We start from the raw sequence: 13,794 nt of genomic DNA on the forward strand, positions 1-13,794 counted from the left end.
CATTACCTGGAAGGAGCCGACTCGAATTGATCGCAAAACATATCAATGACAAATACTTCGCGATCGGGCGTACCCTGAGGAATGCTGGGTATTTTCCCAGCTTTGGATCCTTTCACTATAAGATTCACATCTGTTCGTCTGCGGAAAGATCAATAAATCCCTTAACAGTGATCTATCTGTATGAGCTAGTAATTTATAGTCATTGAGATTGCTGAATTTTGGGCTGCACATCGTATAATGAATTGTAATGGTGATTTTGTAGGCCTATTTTATATTAATGTTTTTACAATGCAATGTGTATTTGTATTGTATTAAATTGGTAATTGATGTTATCACTATTATTATTTTATTACTATTGTTATTAATCCCTGATTAGTGTGCAGTACACTTTAATGTTACTCAGTATATCATGGCCTTGGGTATTATATCTATTATTTATGTTAGGTTTGGTGGGTTTTATTTTATTCGTCTTATTTCTTCCGCCAGATCTATCTGTTTATTAATTTATTTGGAATAGTTGTTTTCTAATTATCGCGATACTTATGTTTGTAAATATTGAAGGTTACATAATATGTAATTGCGTTGTCATATTGTGTACGTAATGAAATTTGAGTTCTTAATCGGGTTGAATGTTTACGTGCCGGCGGATCGGTACTGTCCATTGGCTGCATTACTCCCTATCCCTCCCCCCCCCCTGCAAATTATGCTTCACAGCAACACTCAACACGTCATCAGTCAACTCATCAGCCATGAATGCGGACTTAGACCGTTCTTGCTAGCTGACTGATGCGCTGTGTTTACTAGCACTGGTTAGAGTGCCGTAGTCGTCGCAGTCCCTTTGGCGCAGAGGATAGCGCGTTGGACTTCTAATCCAAAGGTCGTGGGTTCGATCCCCACAAGGGATGATGAAAATTTTGATTATGTGAAACATCCTATGTGGCTCTACTGGATATGAAATTATGTGTTATATTTCTCAAACTTATTTCAGTGTTTTCCCAATTGGCATTCTTTCTCACATGTAACTTTTCTGTTTCCTACGTTTTCTTATTGTACTTTGGTACTTGCTTTCATTGAAACAACCTTATTGTTATGTTATTATTATGCAACTTACTAGCCGAAATGTAAATTTAAGTGTAAGCGCGAGTACTAGGGATTAAACTGAATTTCTCATTATGTTTCTTCCATTTGAAGGAATTCGCAGTCTATTGAAGAGGCAGGCTTTCTGTACTGTAAAATGTTTCCATGGGTTCATTATTATTATTATTATTATTATTATTATTATTAATAATTATTATTAGATTATTATTATTATTATTATTATTATTATTATTATTATTATTATTATTATTATTATTATTATTAGGCTATCTTAAACATTTAATTAGCAGCTAATGGATTTCATTTTTAATATTATGCTTGTAATTTGTCAAATTATCGCTTTGTACTTCTCTATCCTTATTATGCTCCCAGTTATCATTCTTCTTCTTCTTCTTCTTTGAATTTACTCTCCTATAATTTTATATTTCCTAGCATTCGTGTCATACAATATAATTTATGTCTCAGACGTAATCTCCTGTATGGAGCTTGTAATGGTATTCGTAGAAACAAGATAAGCTAATTACATCTTACCATAATAACTGAATTGCTTTTGTCATTTATTAACTGGAATTATTATAAAGTAAATCAAAGTATTTTCTTTATCCAGTTAATACACTCATATAGTAAATAGATAGCATTCATTTGTCTATTAAATCCTTTAACTCATTTCAATCTGTGTATTCTGGATACTATATGAATCTACATTTCTTCAGTTCATTTTATTATTAAATTTATTAAGAATAATCAGCTACTTTCAAACCGTTTCTAGTTCTCAATTGGATATTCCTTGTATCAAGTCAATAGCAGTGTTGCCAAGTCAGTATTTTATAGCTAAATCTGGCGTATTTTGTTAATGATTTGCTACAGAATTTGGGTGTCAACAACTAGATATAGTAAATCTGGCTAACTTAAAAGGCAGAACCAATTCAGCAAATTGTGAACTGTACACAGATTTTCACATTGATTAATCTTCCTATTCCAGTAGTTTGTAGCTGTTAAATGGTATGTTTATCGACGATTTAAAAAAAAAATCGAAAATGTGGAAACAACAATATCCATTCCTCCTCTTTAATGGGTCCTTCTCGGCTTAGTCTTTGCTGTTGTCTCTCATTCCTGAAGTAGGCAGGCTACATCTTTCCTGAGAACGAAACCCAGGCGTGTCTGCTGGTTCGAAGTTGCACTCGGGCGTGAGTTCAATTCCCACTTGGGCTGATTACCTGTTTTGGGGATTTTCGAGGTTTTCCCCAACCGTAAGACGAATGTCAGGTAATCTATGGCGAATCCTCGGCCTCACCTCGCCAAATATCATCCCGCTATCATCAATTCTATCGACGCTAATTAACTTAGTGTTTGATACAGCGTCATTAAATCAAAGTAAAAAAGAAAAAGAGACAGAGAGAGAGATAGATCGTAAGAAATTCGTAGAATCCTTGTAATTGCGTAGATCGTTTAAATGGTCGGTGTTTTGTGATTACAAGCCTTAAGTGTAGGTCATCGCTTGATGAGAATGATCTGAACAAAACCAAAATTCAAAGAACTTAAATTTTCAATGAATATCGTAATCAGTTCAAGAAAATAAAATGAGCGTTCGCTGCTTAAGCATTTGATAATAGCTTGAATGTGATACGTATATGATGATATTCAAACATCGTTTGTTTTTCCAACAAGTTAATGATATGTTACGAGTTACATCGACCCGCTGCTGCCGCTACGAGTTATTTTGAAATTATGCCAATGAAAGAATATTTGCAACACGTGCTTATTATTAGTATAGAAACTAATGTGAATTCAAAATCTGGCCATTTTGAGGCCTGTCTAGCTACTTTTCAACAACATTAGAGCGACTTTTGAAATTTCCAGTTGACAGGTCATATCGGCCTAGAGGGTGAGGCTCCCACCTTTATAGACAATCGAAATTTAATGGCAGTAGGGATGTCAGTCCTACGTGCCCTCTGCTTTTATCCCCAAGGAAATGCCTTTGGTACACATTTCTATTACAGGTTGAGTAGACTCCAGGATCATAGTACGGCTGGAAGGATTAGATCAATGGAAAAATCCATGATACCATCGGAAATCGAACCTGCAAGCATGCGACTTGTAGCATTACGCCTTAGCCATAATGCTACAGTCTAGTTCAGAAAGGAATGTTACTCGTAAATATACAGTTATCAAAATAAGTAATTCATGTAACTAACATAATGAATAAATGAATAGATGGATGTACCCTACAGGTAGATGATGGATGCACGGGTCTTTATGAATGTGTACACGGACGGATATATGGATGGATGGATTTTATGGTGGACGTGTGGTTAGTTGAACCCTAGATCGTATATATCGAGATTGCTCGGTCTTATAGGCTTTGACGGTAACAACTTTTGTCAGGTTTACTATGCTGCCATCTAATTGTTACATAAGGAGTCACGTCATAACTCCCATTTGAATAGCATTAGCGACTGTACTGCCATCTCGTGTTCGTTTACGGCGGACTGGTGGCGATCCTGGCGGTCGTTCTCTTCAGAGTGCTGCCGATTTTAACATAGGGATGAGCAATCTGTTACATAGGTATGATCTAGGGTTGAACGAATGAATGGCGTGGTGTGTGAATGGTCAATGCTTAGAGTGAGTGAGTGAGTGAGTGAATAAGTGAGTGAGTGAGTGAGTGAGTGAGTGAGCTGTCTGTGACTCAAACGCTAGCACCCTGGCCTTACCAACCAGGCGGCACGAGTTCGATTCCCGGTTATGTCGTGATGGAATTTGTAGCAGACAAAATAGACGTTGCAGAGGGTTTTTCTCGGGATACTCCTCTTTCCTTCTACCATTCCACCAATACTCTTTTCTCTCATTTCATCTATAATCTGTAATTGTTAAACATAGACTGGAGTGAAGTCTTCGGGGGTAGTACGACTTTCCTATGCTGATATAGGTGCCCTGGACTTATCAGATACCGGTACCCTACTAGTTTGAGGATGAAACCTGGTTCGGTCAGGGCCGAGGCAGAATTGCCCACATGTCAGCAACGGATTCACAAATGCCACTCACAAATGAATTGGACAATCATTGCAAGGGCGCAAATGGGCCAAAGTCTAAGCACATGGATCCTTCTCGGGTCTGGATGTACGAACGAATGAGCAGTCTGAAAGGCGAATGATAGGCGATTGCTTGCTGGATGAATGGATGGATCAATGTATGGGTGATTGGGTGGATAAATAGATAAAAGCGTGGTTGGATGAATTATTGATTCGATTGATTTATGGGTAGTCAATCCATGAATAAATAAATAAATTTACCAGACTGTGGCCTAACAGACCAAGAAAGAATGACAGAATTGGTAATGTCGGAAGAGTCTGCAGTGACTAAACAAATACGTAAATGAAACTGCGGAGTGAAGCAGGTTCGCATGATGCCGCATTTTGTGTTTTGTTCTTAGTTGCCTGGAGATCCCTCAGACCTTGTTACGAAGGCATTCTGTTCGTGAGAACACACTCGTAGTTGCTGTGGTTACATAAGACCATATAAATATTATCAGGAGGGGATCTTTATTTACTGCCTACTAAATCACAGGACAGATTATCTGCGCTTCAGATTCTGATGTTTGCTTCATAATGATAAAAAAGGACAGATATTCAGAAAGCTACTTGAAAATAGTGGCATTCACCCAGATGGTATCATATGATGTGCTGTGTGTGGTTTAGTAATATGTGAACGGTTTGTTTTCTTGGCAGGGGACGCAGATCCCTTTTCTCTTTACCTCTTTTTATGTGGTCAGTATATCTCGTTTCAGTACGAGGACCTCCCCCTCGACATAAAAAGCCCATTCCTCCCAAACTGCGGTTTGAAAATAATTCTTTCAATGTTATTTTTTAATGGGTGATGTATCCACATTAACCCTGTGTAGACCAAAAATTATGCACTGTATTTTGAGAAATTAAACAATGAATTATGTTTATTTTTGGAAACTTAATTAAGGTTTCAAGAGGTAGTACTTAAATGAGCAAAACTGAATTACGTGTTTTCCAGTTCATACTCCTCGTTTTACAGAAAATAAAGAAAAGAGAAATAAGCAAAATAAATAAAAATTGATGAAAAATAATTGAATTTATAGAAGTGGGAAATAAAATGGATATGTTTTTAGGCTTTCATGATGAATGCGATCAGATATGGACTTTTGGATATTCCACCACATCCTGGAACGTAACATTTCCAATGTTTCGTAACTACATAAAGTTTTCATCATCAGGGCAGATAGGTATACTCGTAATTCAGTTGCCTGGAGATGCCAGACGTAACGACCCCAAAAGAGCAGTGACCCATACGGTCATATCTACTATCTGCCCTGGTGATGGAACCTGTATATAGCTCTGAAACTTGGAAATGTTAAGTTTCAGGACACGGTGGAATACCCAAAAGTCTATTTCTGATGAAATAAAATATACTTTAAGAGAGTAATACTAATAATACAATTCATGAAGGGAGAGAGTAGAACAGAAAGAATGATGAAAAAAAAGGAGGAAGGGAGAAATAAATTAAGAAGGAACAAAAAGAGATAAAGAAATGAACAAGGATGAAAAGAATAGGAAACAGTTGAAGGTGACAGCAAGAAAATTTGAAGGAAAGAACGAATGCTATAGAAAACATTAAAAAGAGATCAAAGAAATGAAGAAGAAAAAAAAAGCAAGGACGCTAATAGAGGGCAAGAAATATGAAAAAATATAAAGCATAAAGGAAAGGAAATAACGTATTATCGAAAATACTAAATATTATAGCATACTACTCGTATTGTGTAATTTTTAGTTTTCACCTTATTAATCTTTAACTGGTAGTAGTACTTGAAACACATGAAGTGTTTTACGTACAATATTTCTTTGGTTCATCTGTCATTCTATTCTAATTTTCGAGAACTCTTAAGTGACAAACACCCAGTCTGATGGAGGAAAACAAAATAATTTCTTAAATTTTCCATGCCGAAAATCGAACCACGGACCGCTTTGGTGGGAAGCGAACACGTTAACACATGACCACAACAGCGGACTTAACGAATCTTGCTCCGAGAAAACCTGCGTCACAGTCGCTTTGTCCGTAAAAGAAATCTTAAAATATCTGCCACGAATCGAACTCCATCCTCTTTAGTATGATGCCGCTGACTGTGCCTATGCCATTTCCTGTTATATTGCTGAATAATTGTGCATCTTGTACCAAACAGTAAATTTGTTAACATAGAACACATTTAAGCAGGAAAAATCGTAAAAAGAATATCGTTATTTCTTTGAGCCACTGACAGCTTGAGTGTTGGAACCGGCTTCTTGTATGATTCAGTAACAACAATATATCTCATCCGTCCACTTTTTTGTAAATGTCCTGTTCTTTAGTGACTGAGATGTAGATTTCTACTTAAATTGATTACATATTGGCGTTCTATCTTTGTGCTCAAATGCTGCAAACTAAGTTCATAAGAAGTTAAAAAAAATTGTCAGATTTATACCATACATTTTCAAAGTTATTTGCTTCCATAATAGTGAAACATACGCCCTCTGAATGTTTTTTTTATGCCAAGTACTTTTCCTTGAACCTATCTATCTTCAGTTCTTGAGTTTCAATGCAAAAACGCAAGTAACAATGTCAGGAAGATCAGTGGGTTTTCATGTGGGAGTAATGCAGTAGCTATTCAGGTCATTGAGAATATAGATGAGAGTTAAGAAAATGTCAGGTTTGTCATGCTTTCGAACAATGGACATAACACCTTGGTATAGCTGCTGCATGTTTCGTGAACTACCTTGAAGTGTAGAGGGCAGAATCACTTTTTCCTGCTAAGAGATTTTGCTGAGGTGATAGGGAGATTACAAAATCTTGTAGGTCTCTTCATTTTACCGGTAAGTAATATCTTTTGGCATTTTCTTAGGAACTGTAATCTTTGCGCTTTCTCCAGACAATACTGATCTACTAAATATTGCTGGATTGACTTGTGGGACTAATGAATGTGTGAGAAATGGTTACGAATAGCAATTCGAAATGGTCCGCCCTAGTTACATTCCCAGTGAGGCAACGCGAATTTTAATCACGACTGTTATCAACACCACCACTACTACCGCCATCATCTTCACTCCCACCACCGCCATCTTCCATCATCATACCATCGGCACCTTAGTTGTCTGACGGTTGTTTACTGTAGGTACGTTAACAGAAAGCCACAATTTAAGTCACACAGAATTGTGTGCAATCAAAGTTGGGTTTCTGGCGTCTTGTCAACCCATTTGAGTTGTGTGGGTATAAAGGGAAGAAATGTGACTGTGTCGTGTATAGTTCCTGGGGTATCTCAGTCGGTAGAGCATTCGTGCGCTAAGTGAAGGGTCCCGGGATAGATACCCGGCCCCGGAACAATTTTTCCCTTGAAATTATTCAGATCTACATGAGTCATCAGGTCTTCGTCTGACAAGCAAGAACCTGATAGACTACGGTGCCTGTTATGTAGCATATCTATGAGTCATTTAGTAACTTATCTACTTTTATTGCCATCTACCAAACTTTGAACAAACCGTGAGGAACATCCACCATGGTGGACGATCGATTCAGGCGTCACACCTTTTTATTTCTATACGGAGATGATAATGAAAGAAAAATTGTAGAGGGTATTAGTGGAACGACGAGGAAAAAACGGGAGAATCTCGAGAAAAACCCTCACAACAGTAGCTTTGTCCACCACAAATGTAACTCCACCATCGTCAGAATTTGAACTCGGATGTGCTGCAGTCGTAATCCAGCGCTATGCCATCTGAGCTACTAAGACGACTTTCTACCGAGATAGACGCAGCGTCATTAATAGATCGACTACATGTGTGTACCTTGACGTGCATATTTTTCTGTCTTTTCTTCAGCATTATAAAAGAAAAACAGCTGAAACGTATGAAATTAGTCTTCAAAGGTATATTATAATTATAATTTAGTTTTCGCAAACCACTGATTCGCGAAATACGGTTTTTCGGCTGATAAAACAAATTATGTTTTTTTAGCCTTTCCAGTTCAACATATTGTAAGTTTAAATTAAAAAAAAAATAACGCGAAATTCTATTTTGTGTTTGAACGAAAGTTGTGCTTTTAGCACGAATTTATTCGAAATTAGTGTTTTGAAAACAAATTCTATTTTTTTTACGAAATTTTAATTTAAAATGCCAAAAATATATTTATTGGAAGTCGCGTAAATATGTGCATGAATTAATAGAATCAGCTTTGGTGAAGCTAAGTCCCCTACGCAGTGTAGGCCTACTGTTGGTAGGTTGTCAGTGATTGGAGTTATAGCTGCATTTACGATTTTGTTTCAATTAGGTACTGGAATTCTCTTAAAAATTGTAAATGATTAAAATATAATCTGTTGTACATTGATATTTTTATGTACAAAAGTTTGAATTCAATAGTCATACCATATTTCGAGCGACTTTATTTTTAAAAGTGGATATAGTTTGAGTGTTTTGTGGTGCCCAATAGTTTATATTATTCACACACAATATGACAGACTGTTACATATTTCTCTGCATAACAAATAAGTAAAGATAGAAAACTGCAAGTTTCGGATAATTTCAAGGAAAAATTGTTCCAGGGCCGGGTATCGATCCCGGGACCCTTCGCTTAGCGCGCGAACGCTCTTCCGACTGAGCTACCCCAGGAACTATACACAACACCGTCACAATTTTTCCTTTGTATCCACGCGAATCAAATGAGCTGACAAGACGCCAGAACTCAACTATGAGTGCACACAAGTACTTATGTGACTTGAATTGTGGCTTTCTGTTAACGTACCTCCAGGGTCCCGGGATCAATACCCGGCCCCGAAACAATTTTTCCTTGAAATTATTCAAACCTGCTTTACAGGGAGCTACTGCCTGAAAGCCAGATTTGTATACTGCAAGTTTTGTTAAAATGTACAAAAATCTTTAAGAATCAATCCCTTATACAGACATCTTGTCTTTGTAATTACATTCAGTAATGTGTTTTGCATGACGAGAGTTAAAAAGACATTCTTTTCAAATGCGAAGTGACACCGAAATTAATCAAATTTTTATTTACCACAAAATAGGATCCTTAATATCACTGTTATTTTCGTCGTCATCTTGCAGTTGTTCAGCGCCTAGAATGGTCGTATCTAATGTGTTGTATTAATGACCGTCCTGAGGCCAGGTGCCCATAGTGCAGATGTTTGCTGTAATTAATGCTCGAATTGTAATTGCCTTGTTCATGCAACTTGATGTGATTCGGATCCTTGTTTGCGTCGGAATCGATATCAGATAATGACACGCATATTGAGTCTGGTTACCATAGCTACAGGTATTGTTAACAGCACCCTGCGTCATGTTATCTCTATCATTTTGTAATGGGTTGGTGCACCATCAGGCGTACGACTAGTTGTCCACCCTAGTTACATTACCAGTGAGGCAACGCGAATTTTAATCACGACTGCTATCATCACCACCACTACCATCGCCATCATCTTCACTACCACCAGCATATTCCATCATCATATCATCGGCACCTTAGTTGTCTGACGGTTGTTTACGAAAATGGTCTGGTGTTTGATACAGGCAAATATATGCTTTTTGTAAACGTAGCGTTCGTGATACACTTAGTTTCTCTGAGTTACTTCCATTTCTTTTGTTCGTCTTAGGCTCAGTTGTACGATCGCGGAATAAACTTTGGAATAGCTATTCATGGAATAGCCTAATATAGAATAAATGGAGCTCCATATTGTATGACGTTCGTATTTTTAGTCTAAATCTTGCTAGAAATTCTTAGTCTTACTCATTTCATATAGCAGATCTATTATGCCTTATTTTCTTTTGTTTCCGCGTTCTCAAAATATATTATAGTAATTCACAATCAGAATCAGAGATTCCATTTTATAATTTATTCTCTATATAACACTTTAAGAGTGATTGAAAGCATGGAATAGCTTATTCGGAAGATATCCTCTGGATAATACACTATTCCGAGTTCGTGCAACACATTTCTCGCGCAACCATGGAGTTAATTTTATCAGGACTTTATTCCGTGTTCGTATGACTGGACCTTAGTCCGTATTCCACATTTTGTAATTATTTATTCAACGAAGCCATATCAGTCTAAATGAGGGAAGAAAGCAATGGTGATTTGTTTAGAAGAGATGTACATTGCAATTTTTTTCCATTGCTGGTAATAAAAGAAACCATGTTTCGAAGATTGGCTGTGTCTTCGTCTTCAGATGAACACAAAGAAAGTGGGGAAAGAAAGATATCCTATTCGTTAGGATCGTTAGGATAGAGGTATCTACTTGACTGATCCAAATGATCAAGCAGATTTAGCTAGGCTTATTTGTTTCGACACCATTGAATAGAACATCTTCTCACTACATTTTTTAACGTAAAGACATCCACATCACTAACTCAAAAAATCACATTTAGCTGTTTGTAACTACTGCTACGAATTGAATGATCTTTTCACCCATTTTTTTGCTCACTTGAACACGAAGGAAGATAGAGCCAATCTTCGAAATGTTATTTTCTTTTCATTACAGTAATGTACAAATTCCAGCGCACACCTTTTATGAAGCTATATAAACTCTGGAGATATACAGGGTTCTACGAAGTACACACATCACCTCTTTTTCTCGAAAACTACATGGCACTGGGTCTTCGCAAAAAAATCTTTACCAAAAGCTATAAAGGATCGATTGGTATACTTCCATTTTTCGGAACAAATCGGAAGTACAGGTAACCGGGATCAACTTTGAATTTTCAAATGAGAACCTAGGTCGTCTAAGGTACCTTTAGATAGGACTTTTAAAAAGAAAGAGCTTTTGCTGATGTTTTTCATAACTTTCATTCTTTATTCACAATCAAGGAAAACAAAAATAAATATTGTAAATACGATATGTCAATTATTGTGATAATGAGAACGTTCATTCTCACTAACACTCTTCATAAGGGCTCAAAATGTCCACCACCCTGTGCTAAACAACGCTGTGATCTCTTTCTTACTAGTGTCGTGCATTTCAAGTTCGGTTCAAGTTTGTCCAGCGTGACAAGAACCGAAGTCTCGCTCATTAAAATTATAATAAATTCTCAAAAAGAACTATCACAATATTACCAACCTTTACGGTATATTGCAATACAGTAGTGCAATATTGGTGGGGTAATAAGTAATAGCAAACTGCCGCTAAGACCATACTCACTGCGGAGATTATTCGCTCGCTATCTTCAAAGTGAATGCGGCACCACTTACTTTTGTGGAAATGAGTTATACTTTTATACTATTTGTTTCTGAATATAAATGAATAAACTGAGGGGGTATATCATAAGAAGAATCAAAATTCGAAAAATGAAGTCCGCCCTAGACTGGAAGGGTCATATTTATAGACATTCTTAGCGCAGGCTTCCGGTGGATGATCAGGGAACTAACGTTTTTCGTATTCATAAACCAGTGTTAGCGATATGATATGATATGAATCCTGTACAAGTAACCAGTCGATAGCCGGGGCTAGTGTAGCACGCTTGTAGCGCGGGCTCGCGAAATGTCTATGCATAGCACCCGAAGTGTTTATTTGCAGCCAGTGTCACCACACGTCCAGCGCAACGTCTTCAGGTACGCTTGGCCACGCGGGCGCTTTCATTTTATTTGCCCAAGCGTGCCTCCAATATGACCGCAGCCTTACGATGAAAACATGATTGTGACTACAGATGTATTGTGGTGAAACATATTAAGACCGCAGAGGCATCTGATGGTCAAAACATTAAAAAATTAAAGTGGGATGCAGTAGTCCTTCATAGATCTTAAGCCTTGGTTTTTCTGAACCGACGCATGCGACGTGCGAGTAGCTAGGCCCGCAGCCATGGAAACCCTCGTGTAGTCCGGATTTTGCGAGGCGGGCCTCGCACCTCGCACGTCGCATGCGTCGGTTCAGAAAAACCAACGCTTTAGCCTTTTAATATAACTACAACTAAAATTTTGTTGTAATGTAAGTTATCTACACTTACAATTTATAATATTAGTTTACTAGGCCTACTCCTTTTAAACTGCAAGCGTTCTTTGAAAAAAAATGTTCGGCTGTAATAAAGCAATTGAGGAATGATAATGGCGGATGAACTTGAGTATTCGGTGAAAATCTTTCTTTCAACCACTTTTACACCACAAAGTCCGCATGATCTATCGGAAACGAGACGTAGGCCCCTTTTTGTAAGAGCCGACAGCTAACAGCATAAAAAATATACCTTAATCGTTGTCTACATATATCATAGCTTGCTACCCGTTGCAACTTTCTTAAATTTGATTGTACCCGGTTAACATAGACATTAATGAGTTTATCAGTGCCGGGTGGAAGAACAGAGTTGTCAGTAAGATTCCATGCAGCGTTTGCTGAATTGACAGACGGTAGATCTGTAGTAGTATCGTATGGCGGGAGTTCCCTCATTAAGTCCTTTGAGGCGAGGTATGTCTTTGGGATTAGAAATGGATGTATCACAAAGCATAGGCGCATTAATTTATGCGTTTAATGTTGGCTGCAGTGACTTTGAATCCGCTTCCATCATTTGTCATGTCTTTGTTCAGTGATAAAGTGATCTAACCCACAATCGAACTGACAAGAGTCAGCTTTTGTTTGAATCTTTGTACCTGATAGAGAGAGAGTATACATCTTTTCATTTTAAACTTTTTTAGTTACCATAGTAACTATTGAATATCATAAGACTAAAGAAAGCATGTTTATTATTTGAGTGAGTGCACACGGAAAAGTTGAAATTGGTTATATGCCTTAACTCATTCTCCCACTGAAGCAATCAATTTAGTTTCTACCTTTGACTGTACGACCAGATGCTGCGCTGTGCTTCATTACAAGACATTCTGCATGTGATATCTCGCTTCTAAGGTGCTCATCTGAAAGGCAATAGAGGGAATATTCTGACTGCAAAGGGAACAGTCATGAACAATGTTATCATTATTAGAATCAGAATCTGTTGGTATTACTGTAACCATGACGACGCGTGTAGATGGCTCCATTTTTATAGTATATTGCGATACAAGCGTAGTACGCGTAAGTGCATTATAACAGAATCGAGGAAAAGTTATAGAAGGCGAGACGAAGTCGAGTCTTCTCTATTTCCAAGATTCTGTTATGCACTTAACACATGTATTGCATACTATTTTCGGCCGATCTTAATAAAAAAAAAAATAAATGATTATTACTTACTTACTTACTGGCTTTTAAGGAACCCGGAGGTTCAATGCCGCCCTCATATAAGCCCGCCATTGGTCCCTATCCTGAGCAAGATAAATCCATTCTCTATCATCATATCCCACCTCCCTCAAATCCATTTTAATATTATCTTCCCATCTACGTCTCGGCCTCCCCAAAGGTCTTTTTCCCTCCGGCCTCCCAGCTAACACTATATGCATTTCTGGATTCGCCCATACGTGCTACATGCCCTGCCCATCTCAAGCGTCTGGATTTAATGTTCCTAATTATGTCAGGTAAAGAACACAATGCGTGCAGTTCTGTGTTGTGTAACTTTCTCCATTCTCCTGTAACTTCATCCCTCTTAGCCCGAAATATTTTCCTAAGCACCTTATTCTCAAACACCCTTAACCTATGTTCCTCTCTCAAAGTGAGAGTCCAAGTTTCACAACCGTACAGAACAACCGGTAATATAACTGTTTTATAAATTGTAACTTTCAGACTTT

The 13,794-nt window shown here is 37.6% G+C and overlaps 1 protein-coding gene and 1 non-coding gene across 2 annotated transcripts in view; both read left to right on the top strand.

The window, feature by feature from the left end:
• Positions 1-13,794, top strand: part of spg (dedicator of cytokinesis spg) — a 657,455-nt gene that overhangs the window by 162,499 nt on the left and 481,162 nt on the right. The window lies entirely within an intron of this gene.
• On the top strand, positions 833-905 carry TRNAR-UCU (transfer RNA arginine (anticodon UCU)). Its single transcript has one exon. It is a non-coding gene; the product is annotated as a tRNA-Arg (tRNA).

Source organism: Periplaneta americana, chromosome 15 (genome assembly GCF_040183065.1).
Source record: "Periplaneta americana isolate PAMFEO1 chromosome 15, P.americana_PAMFEO1_priV1, whole genome shotgun sequence".
NCBI classification, from domain to species: Eukaryota; Metazoa; Arthropoda; class Insecta; order Blattodea; family Blattidae; genus Periplaneta; species Periplaneta americana.